Source organism: Protopterus annectens, chromosome 8.part0 (assembly GCF_019279795.1).
Source record: "Protopterus annectens isolate FY-2018-M chromosome 8.part0, PAN1.0, whole genome shotgun sequence".
In the NCBI taxonomy this organism is placed as follows: domain Eukaryota; kingdom Metazoa; phylum Chordata; order Ceratodontiformes; family Protopteridae; genus Protopterus; species Protopterus annectens.
Window position 1 is genome coordinate 1093373725 of NC_056741.1, and position 24189 is coordinate 1093397913.

At 39.4% G+C, this 24189-nt stretch overlaps 1 protein-coding gene across 5 annotated transcripts in view; it reads right to left on the bottom strand.

The window, feature by feature from the left end:
* The window catches only part of LOC122809242 (interferon-inducible GTPase 5-like), a 292158-nt gene that overhangs the window by 22660 nt on the left and 245309 nt on the right, over window positions 1-24189 (bottom strand). For 2 of the 5 annotated variants that reach the window (XM_044080562.1, XM_044080561.1), the window contains exons 2-3: window positions 18903-18982; window positions 18430-18515 (exon numbers count right to left, since the gene is read on the bottom strand). The exons of 1 other annotated variant lie outside the window; for it this stretch is intronic. The gene's annotated coding sequence lies outside the window, so the exon portion shown is untranslated. The remainder of the gene's footprint in view (window positions 1-18429; window positions 18516-18902; window positions 18983-24189) is intronic. 2 more of the 5 variants (XM_044080563.1, XM_044080560.1) reach the window with 1 other exon arrangement.

Sequence of the window (24189 nt, forward strand, 5' to 3'; positions counted from 1 at the left end):
GTGAAATTTCTTGAAGGAGAGAATATCATGATTTTTGTTTTGTTAGCATTGAGAGCAAGATGGTTGTTTAGCACCCAAGTTTCGGTATTGGAGAAGGCTGTTCGGGTTTTTTGAAGGAGTTTGGAGGGAGAGTTTGCTGTACAGATGATTGTGGAATCATCAGCGTACTGTATCAGTGTAGCATTATCTATAGATTTGTGAAAGTAATTAATGAAAATATTGAAAAGTAAGGGGCCGAGAATAGAGCCTTAGTAGTAAACTGAATCTTTGGTACACCACCACAGCAACCAGAAATGGCTGTTAAAAGCAATTTTATTAACTGACAAAGTAAAATAAAAACATATAAATCCAGTCCGATAAGCACTTTCGGCTTTTCAGCCTTCTTCGGATCGTATAATTGGGACCGTTCTCATTAAAACTTAAAATAGTACATAGCCAATCTCTCCCTTAGTTCATGTAGACACCCTTGCTCTAGAACCAATCATTCAAAGTGGTTAGGACGTTTGACCTCTTTCTCAGAGAGCCAATAATAATCTTAATAGAGCTTCATCCAGTTTGAACCGCAGGTAACCAATAGCTGTTCGTATTCAGAACCTGCCTTCTGTCTTGACCAATTCGGTACATCAGGGGAGCCAAGCCTCTTTTTTGCGGTCAATGGTATTACTCCTAGCCTTTAATCTAAGTTTACAGGGAACCACATTATTTACGATTCGATCACATATTAGTTCACATAGACCCCCTTGCTCTAGGACCAATCATTCAAGATGATTAGAGTGTTTGATCTCTTTCTCTGAGAGCCAATAATAATACTGATAGAGCTCCATCTAGTTTAATCCACAGGTAACCAATGGCTGTTAATATTAAGAAGCTGCCTTCTTTCTTGACCACTCAGTTACATCAGGGGAGCCAAGTCTCTTACTTGCAGCCAGTGGTATTCCTCCTGGTCTTTAATATAGGTTTTAAGGGACCACTAATCGATATTGTACTTCACACCAAATACGAACAGCTACTGGTTACCTGCGGACTGAACTTGATGAAGCTCTATCAAGATTATTAATGGCTGTCTGAGAAAGAGGTCAAACGTCCTAACCACTTTGAATGACTGGTTCTAGAGCAAGAGTGTCTACATGAACTAAGAGAGAGAGACTGGCTATGTACTATTTTAAAGTTGTAATGAGAACAGCCCCAATTATATGATAAGAAGGCTGAAAACCTGAAAGCGCCTATCGGACTGGATTTATATGTTTTTATTTTACTTTGTCAGTTAATAAAATTGCTTTTAACAGCCATTTCTGGTTGCTGTGGTGGTGTACCGAAGATTCAATTTACTACTTTTGATTTTTGTATCGGTACCATCAGCAGTGTACAGAAGCTTTTGTTTCTCTCTTGAGAATAGAGCCTTGGGGGAAGCCAGAGGGATTGTTGAGAAAGAATGAAGTGGAATTTTTCCATTTAACAGCTTGTTGTCTATTGGAGAGAGAGCTTGTAAACCAGACTATGGAGGATGGATAGAAATTGAGGGAGAAAAGTTGAGATAAGTGTAGAGGATGTAAGACAGTGTCAAAGGCTTTGGAGAGATCTAAGTAAAGGGTTGATACAATTTTCCCAGAGTTGTGAGCACAATTAATTGTGTTAAGGCAGGACAGAAGAGCAAAGGTAGTGTTGTGGCCAGGCTTGAAACCATGTTGTATTGGGGAAAGAAGAAGATTGTGTGTTAGGTATGACAAGAGTTGGTGATAAAAGCATTTTTCAAGGATTTTAGAAAGAGGTTTGAGAATAGTTATATGATAGAAGTTGGTAGTGTCTGTGTTATTGCCGTCTTTGTTGAGAGGGGTGACAAAAGCTTTCTTCCAGAATGAGGGGACATAGGCTTCTTTAATGGACCTGTTGATAAGAATGGAAATGGGGAGGTCCATGCTGCCTGCAGCTAGCTTAAGGAAAGATGGAGGCAGATTATCAGGACAGTAGGAGCAAGGCTTTTGTTTAAGGAGGAGTGTTTTTATGCTGCTGATGAGGATAGGTTTAAGACTGAAAGGTGGAGTGTTACAGGGAAAATCAGTGGGTGGGGGACTAAGAGAGGGAGAAAAGATGGGAAAGTTTGCGTTTAGTTTGGCTATGCAGTCAACCAAAAAGGTGTTGAAATTAGATGCAATTTCATGGTCTGGGGAGTTTGGGTTAGGGCATGGATTGCATTTTCTACCAGGGTTTAGAAGGGAGGAAATGCAATTCCAGAACTTTTTGGGGTTAGAGTTATGTTTTGATTGGAGTTTGGAGTAATAAGTCTTACGGTCTTTAGTTATTAGTTTCTTCACTGAGTTGCGGAGTTGTTTGAATTTGATTAGAGAGTTTGTTAACTTATTTTTTTTAGTATTGCTTCCAGCATTTGTCTCTGAGGTGCATTAGCTTTCTGGTTTCATTAGATAGCCAGGGAATGGTTTTGGCTTTAATTCTTTTTGTTCTAAGAGGGGCTAGGCTGTTTAGTAAGTCTAGGAAGGTTTTGTTGAAGTAATAGTTGCTCTGTCCAGAGGCAGAGTCTTTAAAGGGGCCCAATTCATTTTTTTTAGACAGTCAGAGAATGTCTGTGGATTGAAGTTGGTGAGATTACGAGTTTGAATGTATTGATGTTGAATTTGGACAGAAAAGGTACATCGGTGGCCATAGGCTGGTGGGTGTTTGCTAAGGGGATCAGGTATAATTCTGCTGTTTGAGATTAGGTTGGGATGAGTTGCTAAGATCCAGTCTAGTGTATTGCCAGAGGAGCCATCTTTACTGAATCTGATAGGATAGTTTATTAGCTGGGAGAAGTTAAAGAGACTAATTGTTTGTCTCTGAGATTGTGAGGAGGTGGTGGTCCAGTTGTTGTTTACATCACCAAGGATTAATGTTTCCTTTTTGATGTTGGAAGAGAACCATGACAGAATGTCTTCAAGGATGGGGATGTTACCACCAGGGGGAATGTAGATGGCAGCTATACATAAAGATTTATGTTTGTTAAGTTTTAGGAAGGCTATGGATAGTTCAACAGGAGAGAATTTAGGAATGGGGTTAGTGTATGGAATGACTGCTAGAGAAGAGAAGTAAATTATGGCTACCTCTTCTTTTTTCATATTAGGTTTGTCATTCTGTATGATTTGATAGTCAGGGGGAAGAATTTCAGTATCTTTGATATGAGGTTTGAGCCAGGTTTCTAAGACAGTTAGTATGTCGGGATGGTTATGTGACAGCCAGGTGTGTAAGTTGGGTATTCTATTGCAAATACTTTGGGTATTGATTGTAGCTAGGTGGATGGTTTTGGGGGAGGATGACTGTGGTGTTGTAGAGGAGCAGATATTGGTGCAGACAGTGGGACCAAGATTGGGATGGATGTCACCAGAAATAGAGAGTCTCTATTATATAGATGTAAAAGATGGGTGATTAGTTTCAATGGGGAGGGTAATTTAGGAATGTAGTTGAGGAAAGGTCTACTATTGTCAGTGAAGTGAAATGGGTTAGCAAAGAGATGAATGGAAGGCAGCTTAAATTTATAGAAGACATTTAGAAGGTATAGTTCATGGGATATGGAGGAGATGGAATGAGGGTCTATTGTTTGAGAGGAAGAAGTTATATGCAATGATAAAGAGTGTGAGGAGTTAAGGAGGATAGTAAGTTATAGGAGGGGGCAAAGGAGGGATATGAGGAAGGCTGAAGTGAGAAAACAGGTGGGGAGATGCAGCATGATATAGAATGAGAGATGTGTAGAAGTAAATATGAGATGGAGTGGTAGAAATTAGTAGGCTGAGGTAGGAGTGTGGGCAGTGAGAATATTGAGAGTTGGGGAGAATAGCTGGAGAGCAGGAAGTAAGTGGGTAGGGGAGGGACACTTGTTAGTGATTATTGGAGGTGAGGAGTATAGGTTGTCTGAGTAAGGGAGAGGTTAGGAAATTTGAGAGGATTAGAATGTTGGGGGGGGGGGAGTGGGTTGTTTGGATGAAAGTGGATGAGGGAGGAGTTAGGGAAGTATAAATAGGACCACTAATGGTGGGAGGGAATTGGGGGCAGGGAGAGGAGTGAGCCCCCAGGGCAAACAGAGCGGGCAGAAATCAGCCAAACCAGAGAGGCAAGCAGTACAAAACTATCAGTGAAGACCTCAGAGGAGGTGAGTATTAATACAAACCCTACTTGTAAAGTGAAGGAGAGAAGAGACAGCAAAGTTTATTAAGGTTGAGAGTGTGTCTTTACATTGACTTGCTTATTGGTAGCCAGTTCGTGCACATATTAGAGTAGGGAGATACATTAGCAATGAAGGGGAATCTATAGAGATGCAAATAAATAGGTGGGGCTCAAGTGATGCAAAACTAAGGCAAATAGCACTGAAAGGACTGCTCGAGGGTTATTTTTTATCACAGAGAGTAGAAAGAATCTGAATTAAGTGTATGCTGTCTAGTGGACAGTTAGGTTTACTACACAAGCTGGGGAGGAAGAAGACACAAGGCTCAAAACAGTCAGTTTTATTAGCACGCTGAGAACTACTAAGTAACACTGCTAATGTTAAAGCTTCAGTATCATAACACATACATGTAGAATGCCTGGGTGGACTGACCCTGCTCTTCAGGCTGAAAAGGTATATTCTTGTTTTAGTTTACTACATATTAATGAATATTATAGGAATGAGGTAAGAGGGAAGCAATAATAACTAACAACTTCATCTCTGTATGTTCTTCATAGGCAATATGACCTCACCACTGCAGCCCTGAATGATGATCCCTGACTGATGTTCTCCATTCTTTGCTGAGGAACAGTACAGCTAGGCATGTAGTTTATGGAATGCTCATTTGGTATCCTGAAAAAATTATTGATTTGTCAAGATGTTTTAAGGGGTGAAGTAGTACTCAGTAGATAAGACAGCACAAATGTCCCTTATCTATGTCACGTTGCACTAAATTTGGCTGCAGAAGAGGCTGAAGGCTGAACAGTGCATGGCAGAAGCTGAGGAAGAACATGGCACATGACAGGATGATGATAAGAACAGCACAAAGGAAACAGCATCACTACTGATGTCACAAGATATCACAATACCACCCTTTGTGTGGAATTTTGGCATCATCTGCTTGACTTGCACACAGTGTAGCATTTTGCAGATGTGTAATCACAATATCTAACAAAACAATTCCTCTGACATGTTGAAACCTGAAACCACTGTATATAAAGAGCAATAATATAGACAATAAATGTGCAGACAATGTAAGCTGTGTAATGCATATTATATGGGGACTCTTCATTAGTAAGTATTACATACATTTCAATAACTGATTGCAGAGAACACAGCTGTGTTGGTGCACACCAAAACCATTTGAGGTGAAGCAGCCTGCCACAGGTGCAGCAGGATCTATGTTGCAAACGCATGGCTGGTGCCAATACTTCTGGCAGCAGAAAAAAGACTCCCAAGCACTTCCTGCTAATTATGGATCAATGCAGGCAAGGATGTTATAATCATGTCTCCATTTTGCACAGGAGTTGCATGTGTGGTACCTATAAAGCCCTGCAGCTCCTTCATAGTAAGTGCATGTTCTCTGACAACCTATATGTTGCATGAAGGTATCTTTCACATCATCCTGACATGCTTAGAGGTGCTGGTTGTATCACAGTGCATATGTTCCCAATTCTGAAAAGAGCAGTATTAATCTGTAACATTCTGGAGCATAATTACTATTACCTTAATGGCCGAATAAGACCCTTCTGAAAATGATTCTCTAACCCATTGAACTTTACTCTGTCTGAGGCATCCCTTAGAATTGTTGAAACCTACTTGTGTTAGAGCTCTTAGCTGTGGAGCTTATTGCCTCTGCAGACTAGGATGTAATCCTAATAAATACAGACTACTTATCTAATATCAAAAATATTTTACATGAACTGATACAAATGACTCTAATATCACTGACCCTTTCTTTTTAAATAATTCTATATTTTTTACTAAAGAATGACCTGGGCTTTGCCTTTTATGGCTTGTTTTGTGGTGGCAGCCTCAGTAACAAAGTTGCTTATTCTGTATTAATTGTGGAACATTATTACTGTGTCTGGGTTGCAATGTAACCAGTAAAAGGACCTGTGGGGCCAGCCTAATTACAGAGATTTCATAGATATTCCAAGGCTGTTTTGTCTTATGACCATTTGCACCTTGCCACTAACCTCCATCAGGCCACAACTACTTTCTCCAGGATGACAATACCAGTCAGCCCCTGAGTAAATTTGTGAATAACCCTGCAGTTATTGAGGGTATTTTAAAAAGAAGGTAGTGAGCAGCATTGCTTAACATGCAAGGGTTTATTACAGGGGTTTAGGAGACACTGTGTAATAAACCTGTGCTTTCAAAATGTTTTATTTATCTGTTGGTCAAGATTTAGGCCCCTGGTTCTAGTACTGGTGGAACCATTGGTCATGTGGAGATAGAGCAGGTCCAAGATAACTGGGTCTCTTACAGTGTATTAAGCAAGCCAGAGATCTCCCCTCAAAAGCCTGTAAGACACTGAATAAAGGGATAGAGTTTTTAGCTTCTCTGATAGCACAGATACTTCAGGCCTGTAATCTTTTTGGTTAGGAACATCTGGGTACTTTTCATTCTTTGGCATCTTTAGTGAGATACATCCCAGAATTGTTCTGATGATGTCCAACGACTAAGACAAAAGCACTTAACTTATAAATTAAATTGAAGTGTTTTGTACATATTTTGTCTCCTGAGTGGTTTTGTTTGGGTTTGGTATCAATTCCTTATCTTGCAATATATGGAAATGTTTTAATGCCTTTAGCTTCTGTATAATGCCAGCATGAGAAATATTGTTGAAGGCCTTGTCTAGGTCCATATACGCTGTGTGTACCACACGGCCACAGTCTACAGACTCCAAAATCCTTTCAAAGAATTTACCATAGTCAGTAGGTGAGATCTACCTTTCACAAAGCAAAACTGTTGGGGGTGAATTTGAATAAGATTCTTGATATTGTAGTTTATGAGGTCAGTTATAATATGTTCTGTGACTTTGCAGATGAGGTTTGTAAGATGGACACATATGTAATTACCCTGGTTAGTAGTAAGGCCACCGTTTTGGTGGGGCATCACAACTGCTGTGCACCATTCATCAGGGGAAAACCACTAGCTAAACTTTGGATAAACAGAGGAGTGTGTCTGGAAGGGCATGTTTAACACTATTAATCAAGTAATCAGGCATCTTGTCAGGTCATATGGAGGAAGTATTTTTACTCTCAGTTATCAATTTCAGTAAAAGATCTTTAAAAATAATTGGGGGAGTAAGGGGTTCAGGTATTCCAGGGCTTTGGATAGAAATTTTGTGGTGAAATAATTTTTTGCGACAATGCTGGCAATGCCTACTGGATCAGACTAGGGGCATCATTGTCAATAAGTACACAGGAATGCAGGGTATAGTTTATTTGTTTTCTAGCATAGCTAAATAAGCATTTATAAATATCTTTGGCTTCAGTGGCCAGCCTAAGTTCATGGAATCCTTGATAGGACCTGATAATGTTTTTACATTTTTTTGTAATGCTTATGATATTTTCCTTGACAAGCAGGGTTTCAGATCTGCTGTAAAATTTAAGTAGTTTCTTTTGTTGTAGAGTTTATTCACAGCAGTGGATAAACAGGGTTGTTTATTATAGCAATAGCTACATGTCTGGGGTGTAAATAATACCTAAATTTTACAGCGGTTGGCGTGGTTTTGGTCCCGAGGCCCGAAAAAAGAGATATTCGGGTGGTAAAACACCCAGAAGTGGTTATTGCTATGACATTATTTAAGAAAAGAAACTGTTACTTTTCTTAAATAATGGCATAGTATAATGCCTGTTTACTGCCCTTCTGCAGATGTCTGGCATCGGCAGTTCTGATGTACTGCGCGCCCTCGCAGTACATCAGAGTTGAGAAAGCAAGATCTCCAATGAGTTTAACATACGGACATCTCCGTTGCTATTTTAAAACTGTCTCGCTATGTTAAACTCATTTAACATAGCGAACACTCAAAAAAGCAATGGAGATCTTGCTTTCTCCGTTGCTTTTTTTTAAACTACCCTCGCTATGTAAATGGGTTTAACATACGAGACAGTTAAAATAAGCAGATCTCCATTGCTTATTTTGTTAAACCCATTTAACATAAGTTATACTAATGGAAAAAGTCCGGGGACGGACCTTTTCCTTAGTATAACTCGAGCTGGCCAATCAGCGTGCACGTTTTGGGGGGATCATGGTATAATTTTGAATTTCCCATGGCACTTGTTTCTGTTAGGGACAGGTAGGGACTGCTAGCTTTATTTTGTAGCTGAAATAAAAATAAGTAAATAAATAAGAAATGGCAGAATGTTTGTGACAATTTCATGATATTCTAGGCCTTAATAGCACAGCATTGAAAATAATTACTTTTATATTCAAAATCAATTTCCATTCATCTCTATCTCAAAATTCCTTCATTCAGTACATTGACAAATCTACTATTGCCTGCTCTGCCAACTCTATTTCTTACCTACTTCTACAATTTCAAATAATTTATCATATTTAGTAGATAGGATCTACCTTTCACAAAGCAAAACTGTTGGGGGTTGACTTAAATAAGATTATCCACAACTGAAACCTGGATGCACAACAACCACCTAGCCCTGAATCCCCAAAAATCCAAAATCATACTTTTCATCCCTAAGAAATCAACCCCCTTAAATAAAACTGAGTCCACCATCCTTTCTAACAATAAATCATTATTAGAAGTCGCCAGCCACACAAAACTACTTGGAGTCACTGTCGACGAACACATGAAATGTGACCTATATATACAATAAAACATTCACAAAACACATCTTAAACTTGGAACCCTTTACAGACATAACCACTTCCTAAGCTCATCCACAAGAATAGCCCTAGCCAGAACATACCTACTACCCTCCCAAAGCTATGGTGCCCCTCTACCTACTAATATCCAAAACTCCTCTAAATCCAAACTTGAGACATGTTACAACAAAATTGCCAAATTCACAATCAGCTCTAAATACTCCATCCATCACCTCACTGCACTTAAATCTACCTCTCCTACTTGCAACTAACCACAGCTTACAAAATACTCTTCAAACCCCAAGACTGTCCTGCCCTAAAGTCTACATTCAACTACTACCACCCAAAAAGACCTCTTAGATCAGGGGACCAGAAACTCTTGTAGGTTCACAAGCCTAACCTCCCACCTGGCCAGCTTTTTTACTCTTTCTAAATAGCCAAGAACTGGAATGCTGTACCTCTATCCATCAGAACGATTCAAAATCTCACATATTTCAAGATTTACCTTCATAACCACCTTACCTCATGCTGGAAGTACACCTGCACCAAGCCCCCCTAGAATATGTATGGCAACCTACTTTCTGTCAATAGTATTCTGTGTGAGATATTGCACTGTAGATGAGACTATAAACACATTAAGTGATATAGATCATTACTTCATAATTATTGTTCTGATTGGACTATTGAATAGAATATACTTTTGCTCAATTTTAATCATAAGCTCTACGCTACACTTGTATATATTTGAACTTTGTAACTTCTTTGTAATTCTCCTTGTAATTTCTGTTTTGTAACTCAAAACTTTGTGATTCAGTTTTGTAATTCTATTTGTTAATTTCTTGTACTGTAGAGTTTTTCTCCTCAGGCCACCACAGAACATGGGTTCTGTTGGTCCAGTGGACTTTCCCGGTAAACAAAATGCAAATAAAATAAGTAATAAATAAATGTGCATGCTCTAATGTGATCAATTTACCACAGTTCCTCGTCCCCACTGTGCGAGTGTTTAAAATGAGGCCATAACGTGCCAGACTCTGAATGTCATTGATAACTGTATATATATTCAACAATTCTCACCTCACCAACCTGTGATACACTGAACATAACTTTAAGCATTGTAGCCTATCACATAACTAAATGCTCATATTCCCTAGATGTGTTTTAATGTATATTTGAATACTCTTCAAGTACTTTAGATCTTTAAAAGAGTAGAAAGGAAGCAAAGTATATTCCATAAGTGGTCAACTAAATGATTTATGGAACAGCATCATAATGGAAACCTTCCTAAAACTAATATATTTTACTTTTAATGGTGAAAAAAAGCCACTTAATATCAGTTGTATTGTGGGAAAATCTGAGTTTATTATTAAACTATGTCCCTAGGTGTTTCTTTTGCAATAAGGATCTCAGTATTCAATGCTAGTAAATCAAATTCAAAGCTTCTTCATTGACTTTCAAGGAGAGTGTGCGCAATTACTACGGGATCATAGACCTTCTTACCAAACTATTTGTTGACACTGGTTTTAAATGATCCCTGTGCATCTGCCTTTTTTCACAGTTTGGGACAACATATTCTAAAGCTTCCTGCTCTGCTATGAAAAGCTTTGTACCCAAGTACAATCTTGGTGACTGGGACACTAACATGGACCTACTTGTTTCTAGTCCCCAGGGACTGATTTGAAAATTTGGTACCCATAGTAGCTGTCATAGTTACAGTACATCATGTTTGTATTTCCATATTAAAATTAGACCTTTCCCCCTTACAAATCTATAGTTAACAGAAAAAAGATGTAACCACTAAAGCGGAGATATATATGTCAAGGCCTTAACTTAAAAAAAAAAATCTGTTGGTAAAGAATTTCTGAACACTTTCCCATCTCTTAATCCGAGTATAAGAGTAGATATAGGCTGCAGTAGGTTTGATAATAGCTTTAAATAGGGTTATAATCAACCTTTCATTTCAAGCAATAGTGTGTGTGCAAATTATCTCTGATGAATGAGTAGCAATGTTTAATAACTAATGACATCTTGCTTTCAAACTGTTTTGCAATAAAGATGGAAAAAAAAACACAAGCCGCAGAAGTGAACGTTGTGTCACCCCCAATACCACCAATTTAGCTTCAGCTATTTTAATTCTTAATGATCTTCCAAATAGCCAGTTCATCATCCACCTTGTTATATATCAGTTCATACCCCATCTCTCTACTCCCTTGACTATCTCAACATATGCTAGGTCTAGGTAAACAACATCCACTGATAAGACTTAGCCCAATGCTTTCCAAAAATTCTGATAAAAATTTATTAGATTGGTTAAACATGGCCAGTGTACTATGTTGGTAGATACCAGCACCTGATTTCATGTCACTTCACATCAAGTTACACAGGATTCTTTATAAACATTTGCTGGGAATACAGGTTAGGCTAATAGGTCTAAATTGTCCATATTTTTAATTGTCCCCCCTTTTCAATTGGAATTACTTTGGCTTTTTTTCCAAAGTTCAGGAATAAACCCATGACTAAGAGACTTTTGAAACAAATGCTGTGATTTTATAAGGATACCATTACATTTTCATACAGAATGACTGACCAAGCATTACTTTGTATTAAACGTTAAATGATTTCCCATGGTCAGGTGAACACATAGTCTATACAATTACATAAGGCTAGGATATCGCCTAATATTGTAACTAGTACTTCTACCTTGCAGTCATCTGCAAATTTAGACCACCATATTTAAGTTCTGCCAGAACTCAAGGCCATACAAATATGCAAGCAATAATGCTTAACAGGGTGTGTGTTAATGTGTAATTAATGCCTGCTCAGGGGTGTTATGAGGCCTGACGCTGCAGGTGGAGGGCCTCTACACCCTTGGAAGGACATTAATTACATGTTAACACATACCTTGGAGGGCATTATTGATCTTAGAGAATGGGCTCGCTGTAAAATTGTTGTGTTTTACCAACTTATTTATATTTTTTATTACCATATTATTTTATATATATTTTTGATGTAAAATAGTTCTTCCACCTAATGTTTCAAAGTTGCACTAGTATATGTAAATGGTGTTAGATGCACTTTACATCCAAAATATATCATTTTTAAAAATATATATCTAGAGGTTTGCTTTATTTTTTGCTCCTTACTGCTAAAATGGTTTCCTGCAAGTCATTGGGGATAGAAGTCACTAAATAATAACATACATCTGAGTTTCAGAGTTTATTTCCCTCAGAAAATTCATGCTAACACAAATCATGTTATTTAACTTACTTTTTCATTTTTTCAAGGAGGACATGTAAAACCTGTTCCTATTTTGGAGCCTTTGTTCCCTCTTTATTTCAGGCTTTATCCAGATTTCTTGAGCTGAAAGGTCGAGAGATACGCAAACCACTTACCTGCTGCTGCCAGTGTTCCATTGATCTCACTGTCTCTCCCTCTCTCACACAGACACCCCCACCCATCCCCACCCAGACATCCTCTTGCACTTCAGAAAATGCATGCTAACTCAAGTCGTATTATTGAAGCAACCTTTTTAACAGGAATATGTTCCTGTTTTGAGCCTTTGTTCCCCCTTTATTTTTGGTTTTATTCTGTTAAAACCTCAGCTTTGGCCGGCTAAGATCTAGCTGTATTCAACTGGACATATAAGAGAATTTAAGTAACTTTTATCTGCACTTTTCTCAAATAATACAGCATTTTAATTGATTTATTTGTGTTGCATTGAATATTACCTGAACTGGAAGTTTTGACTCTGTTTTTTCATTTAGTGCTTGCTAGAATTTTATTGCCTGTTAGTAATTGCAGGTGGGGGTAGGTAGTCTAATTAATTGATATCCTGTCACTGCCTATTTAAGTGGTACATTTTGAAATATTTTCTGCTTAAAACCTCAGCTTTGGCTGGCTAAGATCTAGCTGTATTCAACTGGACATATAAGAGAATTTAAGTACCTTTATCTGCACTTTTTTCAAATAATACAGCATTTTAATTGATTTATTTGTGTTGCATTGAATATTAACTGAACTGGAAGTTTTGACTCTTATTTTTTCAGTTAGTTCCCCACCCACCCTCTCTGTTTATGTTTTGGTGTTAATCTTGGTGGCTTTGAAACTGCCTGCCCCTCTTGTAAATTTGTGTTTGGATACTCCTTCTGGGCCCATCTCATTTGCTCACTCAACTGAGTGCAGTGAGATCATATTCTGATTTCAGGCACTCCTACTGTGTAAAAAAGGAGCATCTGGGAAAGAAAACAAAAAAAAATGTAAGCTTGTTTCCTGTCTTTCCTGTAAGTGATCTAGACTGTTTGTAGGCTTCTGAGTCCCCAAGCCTTTCTGTGTTGGAGGGAAGCCTTCTAGCTTAATTTTGTTTCTTAGAACTAGCCAGTTTTCTAGTTTCAGCACTCAAATCTGTTTCTCTGAACTCAGCACTTATCCAGAACTCGTTGTAAGCACTAAATAAGCTGCAAAACAACACTTAACTTTCCTCACTTGTCTAGAGGAAAGCAGTGTTTAGTACTTAATAAATAAGCAGCTATCCAGACATGTCAAAGGGTCAGCTCCTGTGATTTCACCTGTCTACCTGATGGATCTGGGCATCTTGGGGCAATGCAGCAATTGCCTCATGTACACAGACAACCCTCTCCTCCTACCACCCAACACTACAACCTGTGAGAGATGCACTTATATAGCCAAACTGGAGGCAAAGCTTTCTTCACCCAAGACTGGACTAGACAGTCAAGAGGAGAAGGTAAACACTTGCACCACACCACACTCATCACATAGTCTCTCAAAACTTACACCACCAAAACACACACATAGAAATGCAAAACACACTCCTACATTCACGGAGGCTCTCAATAAAAACCTGCCCAAGCATCAGGGACCTCCAAAGCAGAAATGCAAGCAAACTCCACCCCCCAACACAATCCAAATGACACATAGCCCACAAACTCAGTGTGCCACTCAACCACAGCACATAAAACATAACAGCGTACCCAACACTCTAGTCATAGGTGACTCTATAGTCAGGCACACTGATGTTCCACTCACCAGGCTAAACAAGGAGAAAGTTACTGTCAGCTGCCTGTCAGGTGCCAGGATCCGCCACATAATGCACGCACTCAGGTCACTCCACAAGTACAAATATGACACTGTCCATGTTGGTGTGAATGACCTGAGACGTAATTCCCTGGACTACATGAAAGGAGTCATGGAGGAGCTCTCTGATCTTGTAGCTCAGGCAGGTATGACCCTAGCCCTGAGTAGCATCCTGCCATCACCCAAAATGATACCACAGTACAAGGACAAAATGATTGACTTCAACAATTGGCTAAGCTTCTGGTGTCATTCTAAGGGGATCCAGTATTTGTCTGCCTGGGACGACATGATTGACAGACCACAATGCTTTGCCAGAGATGGCCTGCACCTGTCGCCCTTGGGATTCCAAATACTGGCTAAGGCTCTTGCCACCCCTATACTGCCTTTTTTAGGCAAGGTTCAAATGACAAATTCACCACCGTAACAGGTACAAGCAAGCAAAATCTGAGGGTAATGCTACTTAGTGCTAGAAGTTTAAACCTTAAAATGCACTTACTCGAGGCACTCCTTAAAATGGAGAACATCGACATCTGTGCAGTGACAGAGACCTGGTTCAAAGCTCCAGAGAGCACCCCTGCATTACCAGGCTATAATTCATACCACACCTTTCGGTCACCTAACCCGGAATGAAGCACTAAAGGTGGAGGCGTGTCCATATTCATTAAGGATATTCACACCTCCAGGCTAGTTGCACAGCATAACGCATCCAAGATTATCCAAGTGCAACTAACTCTGGGCAAGACCGCAATCCAAATTGTAGCTTGCTACAGACCCCCCACCATGCCCCAGGATTCCCATTCCACATTTCTTGATACACTGGAAAGTATTAGGGTACAACCCAACACCCTAATAATGGGCAATTTCAACTACCCCACCATTAACTGGGAAAACTACTCATGTACCAACTTCTTTGCTCAACGTTTTCTGGAATTCATAAATTCCAATGCCTTGGATCAACTTATTCACACCCCCACCAGGGGCAGCAATATCCTAGACCTGGCCATTACCAACATGGGCAACCGGTGTTCCACACAAGAGGTCAATTCCTCGTTGGTCAGATCTGACCACAAGCTAATCACCCTAGGCATCCACATCCCACCCCCACCCACAATTAGGGAAACCACCGTAAAAAACTTCTCCAAAGCCAACTTCACACTTCTTAAGACAAAAGTGGCAAACTTCATGACACCCATGCAGACGAACAATAGAGGTACGACTGCTGAATCCTACACAAATGCACTTTATAAGCACTTACACGAGTGCATGGATCATGCTATCCCTAACAGAACCAAGATGCTATCCTCCAAAAAAAGGAAGCCAATCTGGTGGTCCTCTGCAATAAACAAACTCTACAACAGATGAAAGAAACTGCTGCACAAAAAAGAGTAAAATCCCATGACTGGAGGAACTCCTTGGTCAACCTAAGTAAGAAGCTGAGATCCCTCATAGAATCCTCCAAAGCTAGTTACGAAAACAAAATTGCCACTGACTCTAAAGACAACCACAAAGCATTCTATAGCTATGTCAAGAATCTCAATGGCAACACTCAGATCTACTCTGAGTTACAGCACAATGGCACTAAATATACAGAACCAACTGATATTTCCAACATCCTGGCATATAGGTTCAGTGCTAACTTTACCCCCCTCTCACCTCCTAGAGGGCCCATCTCTATACCGGAAGAATGCAAAGTTCCTGTAATCACAGCTGCACAGGTAAAAAAAACTCTCCAAAGCCAAGAACACAGCATCCATGGGACCTGACAATATCCCAGGCTGCATTCTACATGAACTACAGAATGAACTGGCACCCTACCTAAGTACCATGTTCAATCATAGCCACACCTCAGGCTTTGTGCCCACTGAATGGTGCACCATGATGGTTATCCCACTCCACAAAGGGGGAGCCACGATGGACCCTGGAAACTACCACACCATTAGCCTGATGAGCCTGGTCTGCAAGGCCATGGAACGTATCATCATAGAACTCATAAACAAAGACATTGGTAATCTCCAAACTCTGGACCCTACCCAGTTCGGATTTGTAAAAGGCAGACCATGTCTCCTAAACCTGATTGATTTCTTTGAAGCAGTTACCAAAGCCATAGATGAGGATAAGGTGGTTCACACAGCTTATCTAGATCTCGCCAAGGCTTTCGACACCATCCCCCACTCTGGAATTATAGATAAGCTCACTAAACTAGGTATAAATCCCTATGTCACAAAATGGGTTGCCAACTGGCTCACGGACAGAAACCACACTGTGAAAGTAGCAGACTCCAAATCCGACTTCAGACCAGTGACAACTGGAGTATCACAGGGTTCAGTCCTGGGTCCTCTCGTGTTTGGTATCTACTTCTCTGAAGTACAGGCTAACACAGAAGGTCTTTGGTTAACAAAATTTGCAGATGACTGCAAATTAGGAGCCATAATCGAAACTCCTAACGATGTGGACATACTACAAAAGGGCCTCACTGAAACAGATGCCTGGTGTTAAAGCCATGGCCTGAAGCTCAATGCCAAAAAGTGTATTGTCATCCCTTTTGGTAAAAACTCTGTACCCATGAACTACCACATAGCTGGTAGTCTACTTAATGCCGAAAATATGATAAGAGACCTTGAGACAGAGGTGGACAGTAGTCTCTCCGTTGACAATCACATCGCCACAGTGGTCAGGAAATCCTTCTATGTGGCTCACCTCATCACAAAACGTTTCTCATCCAGAAAAAAAGAGGTCATTGTTCCCCTCTACTTATTAGACCCATTATAGAGTACAATGCCCCTTTTGGTATGTACCTCACAAGACATCTACAACAACTGGAAAGGCCACAGAAATACCTCACAAAGAGGATTACTGTCCTCAAACAGATGCCCTACGCAGATCGTCTCAAAAAACTCCAGGTTTACTCCATCACATATCACCTACTCAGAGGCGATCTCTGCCTAACATACAAAGCTATGTCAAACCCAGAGCTGTTGGACATGCTCCACTTAAAGAAATCCCAATCCCTCTGAGCTACACACTCTAGGGACCTAAACCTTGTCACCATAATAAACAAAACATGCTGGAGGGATAGATTCCTGTCCCAGAGACTTTCCATACTCTGGAACAGACTACCTATCTTTGTCAAACAAAGCTCCTCATTAGCGTTCTTCAAGAAAAATCTTGATGATTGGATGGGAAATAGGAAATTCACCCCAGGGATCACTTCTGTGGCTCTGCTCGACAGGGGCACAGGAAAATAATTTTCTTGGGTGGCGAAAGCCAGGGTTCATTTTTGGCTAGGCTTATATAGGCCCTAGAGCCAATAGCCTAGTACCTACCTATGAACGTATGAACTTATGAAGTAGATCTAAGAGGTGAGAGGTATGGAAACCTCCTGAATGCTGCTGCTGCCAGTGTTGGATCGCTCTCACTCTTCACTCTCCCTCTCTTTGTTTTTCTCTCTCTCACACACACACACCTCGCTTTCATGCATGCAAGCAAGCATTCACACATACAGATACATACACACACACACACACACACACACACACACACACACACACACACACACACACACACACACACACACACACTTTTTTTTTACATTTTACACTTGCTAAACAGCAGAAGCGCTGCTTTGCGAGCGTAAAATAATGCCTTCCATTCATTTTTTTCGAGCTCCACGACTGACTTGTTTTCAGCCAGCATTACTTCTGCAATAATACCCTGCTGGAGAATGTTCATTCTCCAGTCAGGATGCTGATGTACAGTTTGCCCATTCTCTAATGAATAATAATGGACTTTGCACATATATTGAGGGACATAAAACTGTTTTTACAGGGGGATTTATAGTTTTATATGGACTGTGAAAGTTAAATTTGAAGCTGCGAGTTTAAGCCCTGGTGAAGCAGCCAAGTATATGAGTACCAGAGACTTCTAATGTAACTTAACATTATAAAACATGCAGAAGTGCACGAAGTATATGAGTTAATAATATACTTGGGCCTTAGAAAGAAAAACATATGTGTGTGTGTATATATATATATATATATATATATATATATATATATATATATATATATATATATATCTATGAGTAGGAATTGAGAATTAAAAAGTTAATTCCTTTCAAGCAACCAGGACCAGTGTGGAATCAAAATCTTGAGTCATGACAGGAAATGATTTTTAGAAAACTTGATGGAAATGGTACATTTGGATTTAATGTCTAACATGTGAATATATAATATAAACTATTGCTGTTCTTATAGCATTACATAAAGGTATCAGTAGAAATAAATTTCCTGCATCTTTAATTGATAATGAACTCTCAAGCTACTGGAGTTGGTAACCATCCTCTGTAGAAAAAATACTTAAGTTGTTCCCCATTCTTTCAGGCATCATATGCCTAGTCAACAGACTTAATTACATTTAACAGCCAGAAGAATTTTGTATGTACTGACAGCACCATGTTTTCTTGTATTTAATGTTATATTATATGTTATACAGCATATAATCCGGTTGATTTAATATTTATTGTCAATCCAAATAGAGGTTACCTCTTTGCTTCTTCTTATCAAGTTAGTAATGCCTGAGATGGATTGCTTCAAGAATGCTGAAATTCTCTCTCTGTCTCTCTTTCACTCTGCAGAAAATTAAAGGTAAAACGTTAAGTCATCATTCTCTCACAAAACTAAAACTCTAGGTGGCTAAAGTTTACTACAACATAAATAAAACCCTAACTACATCTCAATAGACCATGTGTTAGACCATGAGTGTGCTATGAAGAAACATGGTAATAAACCCAGAGTACTAACACAACAATCAACTGCATAAAAATAAATCCCTGTTTTAAACCAATAAATTAAGAAATCACTAGTGCCTAGCTAATACACCTTATAATGTCTTCTAAATAGTATTAGAAACAGATTTCATCATTGCCTTCAAGTACCAGGTGTTAACCTTGTTCTTCCTAGTCTTTCTACTCAGTAAAAGATTTACTGAGCTCTTGAAATAAGACATCCATGTCTACCTGTTTATAAGGCGCTTCCCATCAGTATTACAGCATCTTCAGCCTCAAGGTAGCTATACCTGGCTTGTTAGAAGTACCACCTGCATACAAAGATTAACAGAAATACACATCATAATATGTGATTAATATATACATCCAGTCAGTCAATGAGCAGTAGAACTGTTGCACAATACTGATATATCTGTACATGGAGACTTATCCTTGATCTACTGGCTTTTACTGTAAGCCTTGCAAGATGTTTTTGGACATGCAGGCAACATGATGTTAGGCTGTAGTTTTAGACCAGGTCTGTGAATGGCAACCCAGAGATAAGTGATGAAACATGTTTTCCTTGGCCACTCCAGTTGTGTAGAGAGATAAAGCCCTAACTGGGGCCCATCAGGCCCAGGTTTAATTAGCAGCTTGGGCAGCTGACAAGAGTGGCAAGGAGGAGTTGGGCATGCTTGTCCTGGATGGGATTGCACTCATTGATATGTTCCTTAAGTCATGACATAGTCCAAAGATGGGTGTTGCCCTTTGATGTAATCAATGAACTTGGGGGATTGGGAAAAGGGAGTGGGTAGGGCATAAAACAGAAAAATGGACACACAGATGAGCTGATCTGAGCTCCCAGGATTTCCTTAGGATCCACAACTGATTCCAGCAATACTGAAGTAAGTCCAGAGAGGTATGAGGATGGCCAGAAGACCTGGTGTGGATGTTCGGCACTGGGGATTCAGCCAGTAAGCATGAGGTCCAAGGAGACGAAAACAAAAATAAAACAAAATGTATATTCATTGACAACTATGCACCTGGTGTGTCACTCCTTTTCATGTCAGAAGTGGTGAAAGCACCCAGCTGGTTACCATCTACCATATATGGAACAGACCTCTATATAATGGGATGATTTGCAATTAATGTGGTGGTAGTACTGAATCCTGAAATGCTCAAACAAAATGGCTGCATTAGCAGAGTACAACCACCACATATATTAGTCTACAGCGTATAATGTGTACCAATCTAGATTAAGACAGGGCACATCCATTTCAAGCAGTCATTCAGGTTTTGTCTTTACCTGATATTTCCCATAATGGGAAGAGGATGGTTTCTTATCTGAACTAGAAATGGAACTTGACTCATTCCACCACCTGCGGCCTCATACCTCTTCCCGTCATGGTAAAGAATGTAGGTAAGCTGCAGATGACAGACCCCTACCAATCATGAGTGGCTACCAGCTGCAGTGACACTTGTCATCACCTGGATGTACAGGCATTTCCCATATGCCCATGTGCCTCCCCATCCAAACAATGCTAGTCCATTTTCCCTTTTAGCCAATTTGAGTGCTTCGACCTCCTCATCATCAAAGTTGTCGCTGCTACATTCAGCCAGACCTTCCTAATTTTCTGTGTTGGCCTGTGACAGGCTGTATCTCTGTGCTGGAATAAAACATTATCTCACATCTCTCTGCTCAGCAGGTGTGGCACTCTGTCAGCAAGCCAGTTGTATATAGCTCAGCACTGCATGTAGATGTTCTATTTGTTAGTTTTAGACACGAGTTATGAACACGTAGTTGTGGCACAGCAATGCAAGAGTGCCACTGATATTTATTAACATTCTCCTACTAAAAATCTCTAGCAATGTTACAAGCATAAGATAATACTGTGGACTTGTTACTGTAAAGTCATATGGAGTCCTGTCATTTGTGATACATGGTATCAACACAGTCAACACAGACATACCATGGATTTCCAACTCCCAGTGTCTTTGACATATTTCACATCCCTCTCTGTGCGGTTGGCATAATGCTTAAGGAGTTTACCTCATGGACACAACATAGAGGTTTTGATTCTCACCTTCAAAGGGAAATTGGCTAGGCTTAAAATGGCCTGCCAAGGCAGGTAGCCTCATACTTACCTATGCTCCTATAATGCTAATAGGCCAATCATATACTAGTTTTGTGCGTTCTGTTACCAGGATAAGAAGTGCTCATTATCCAAGTGTCTGCTACATCATGCGTTACTAAATCCCAGGGACTGCAAAAGATATGGCGTGTCTCATTTTACTACTTGCAGTAGCACTGATGTCACGATGAGCTGTGGCCTGTTGTGCATGCTATACACCTGACTACACAGTGAGTTTCACTTAACATCACACTACTACACATATAAAGGCTTTTCAGACCCCAGCTAAAAGCATGGTACATGCCATGTAGTTTGAGCTGTTGTCTATATAGCAATGTCATTTAATATTACATTACTACAGATATATAAATTCTGATCCTCAAGTAAGTGCATAGTACATACTTGACTATGCAGTGGCAATATTTTCTGTAAAACATTGTATCATTCATTCTTATTCTATGGAGAAGCACACAACAGTTTTGCAGTAATATTAAGCAAAAATGTATCTTTCACTTTGTATTGAAGACAAATTATGCCACGTATATGGGTGCACAGATTCACAATGGCCTGAAAGTCATCCTATTGTGGCTTCCTGGAAAACTATGAAAATCAGTCATAAATACTACTATACCTCTCATATTTGACCAGTGCAGGTAGGTATAGTACTTGCTTTGCTTTTCCAATATTTCTACATTTTCTTCATATAGTAAGGATGTTTTTTTGCTTTGCATCAGTTTCTTTCCAAGATAGGCCTCTGCTTCTCTACAACCCTTAGGTTAAAACAAGTATCACAGAAAAACTAAGCCTAAGACAGCATTGTGTCTGTTAGCTTTATTTGTGATTTACTGGAGCTTTTGATTGCTGTCACATTGTTATAGTAGCTTGTAAAAAGCACATATCATGCAGATACCATTATGTAACTGCTAGTTGTTTATAAACACTGTTATGTACCTCACTTTAGTTTGAAATTGTTGCAATTTTAGCCCAATGTCTGCAAGTTAAGATGCCCAGGGAAGCCTGTATGCCACCCAGCTGGACTGAGAATGAGCTGAAGACCCACCATCTTCTCTACATGAATAAGGCACACTATGGGCACGCGTTTGGTGATGGAGCTGGAGGTTCTGACAGGATTTTGAGATGCTGCAATTTATGAGACAACAGAGTACATAGCAATTCACTGAACGTCAACACACCAAAAGCCATAGTACTAAATGAAAAATATTGAGTACTCAAAATGTCTAAAGCTTGAAAATGTTGAAACCAAAACATATAGAGCAGCAGCATAAATGTATGCAATATGCCCATACTCACTGTCAATAACAGCAAACCACTATCACCTCTCGTAAGTGTAACTGGAAATGAGCGCTACCATGGGACTTACGGGGGGGGGGGGGGGCATAACAGAACTTTACTGTTTCCTTTCTTTGAAGATGATTATGGCATTTCTTTTCTGGAACTCTGGAACAAACAGTGAAAATGAAGTGGCTAGCTTGGCTCTGAGATATCCACCTATAAACAACCTTGTCCATGTTAAAACCACATACTGTAGAATTGAGTTTCTGTATTCAAATTTGGAAGACAGCAATATGAATTTTAAGAAGTGTTTCACTTTTTCATTCAAACTTTTTGGCATGGATGATGCATTCTACTTGCTCAAAGGTGCGTAGATATTTTAGACTTGAGGTAGTACTTCAAACTTTTGGTTTATGAATATACTTCAATGAATATACAAAATTAGAGTCAAGGGAATATAGTGCAGAGAACACATTGCATTGTCAGTGGGATATAAAGAAATGTCATGTTATTAATTACATATGTAGAAGTTGTAGCAAAAAAAAAAATAACTTTGCTATAATTTGTAATATGAAGGAAACAGATTTGCAGTGAGAAGGACTGTATATATCGGAGCAGTGTAATGTAACTCAACTATTTGCAAGCATGATTTGTGTTGAGAATGGGCACAAAGTGAATAGTGTCTAATACAAAATTACAGAGTTGCCACAAGCAGATAATGAATTGGAAATAAGGGAAGAAACGTTTAAAATTAATAACCAAAGGTGGTGTTTAGACTCATCTTATCTCTGTATGTAATGCAAAGATCAGGATCAGGCAATATGAATTCATTAGGGTAGCAGGAAATGCCACTACAAATGTTTTTGATGTGATGAGTTTTATCTGGTTACTGCACATTCAAGCTGCTAGTTACTATACATTCAAACACAGATATAACAGAAATTGTCAGATGATGAACTTTATTAAACATAGATTCCTGAAAGAAGGAGAGATACATGTATATCATTTGCGTAGCAGAGATATCATAGACCAAACTTTCAGATAAGATCACCTAAGGTTAGTACATATGTAATGAGTAACCATGAGCCGAAGATGGGAGTCGAGCCGAAGATGGGAGTCTTGCAGAACTCCATAAGTAACAGGAGAGGATGATGATAACAATGAATTAACACCAAAAGCTATTCTGTATGACAGATATACAGCAAATCAATAAATGATGGCTTCTGAGTGTCTACAATAAGATGGTAAATGCTTCAAAAGGATCATGTGATCTACCATACCAAACGTTGCAAAGAAGATGAGGACAACTTGTACTTAATAATGCTGTCTCTGGCCATTAGGCCATACACAACACCAGTAATGTCAGTCTCAATGACAGATCATGCTGAAAAAGGATCCATGACTCCACTGTGCACCTTTATAATGGGATTAAGCTTAATGTACACAACCTTCTTAATAACACTACCAATAAATGTTAGATTTGAGATGGGGTCTAACTGTTACCTTTGTAGCAGATTTTTTTGAGAACTAAATCCTCCTTTAATATGGAAAGAAATATTCCAAGAAAAAAAAATGACTGATAGATAACTAGATCTCAGTCCTTCAAGCAAATGAGAACTATGTTTGTAGAACATTGTTCTAACCTGCTGGTTCATTCAGATAAGTTTGAAACCAAGGATATAACTTTATGATAGCTCAAGAGGTGAAACTCAAGACGAACACAATGAAACAGCCTAATGACTCATACTTAATTCCTCCTCTGAATGTTTCTTGGCAGGTATCAACCTAAACTTGGCAAGCTTAGCTGTGAAAAATCAAGCTGTATGTTATATTTGTCTCTATTGAAAAGCTCTACTGAGTAGTAAGACAGGCTGCTATGCAAAGCTTAACTACCGGGCATGTTAGTATACTTCTACTATTGTTTCTCTGATTGACAGCAGCAAGAAGGAGATTACGCTGAAAGGCCCTTTCAACAAACAGTAACTCTTGCCCTTTCTCCACTGTTGTGTGATGTTGGAGTTGGTACATATAACTAGGGGCTTGCCCACTGGCAGAAAACAGCTTTAGTCGCTGTTGGCTGAAAGTGGCTTTCAGCGAATATTTTTGTCCTGTTG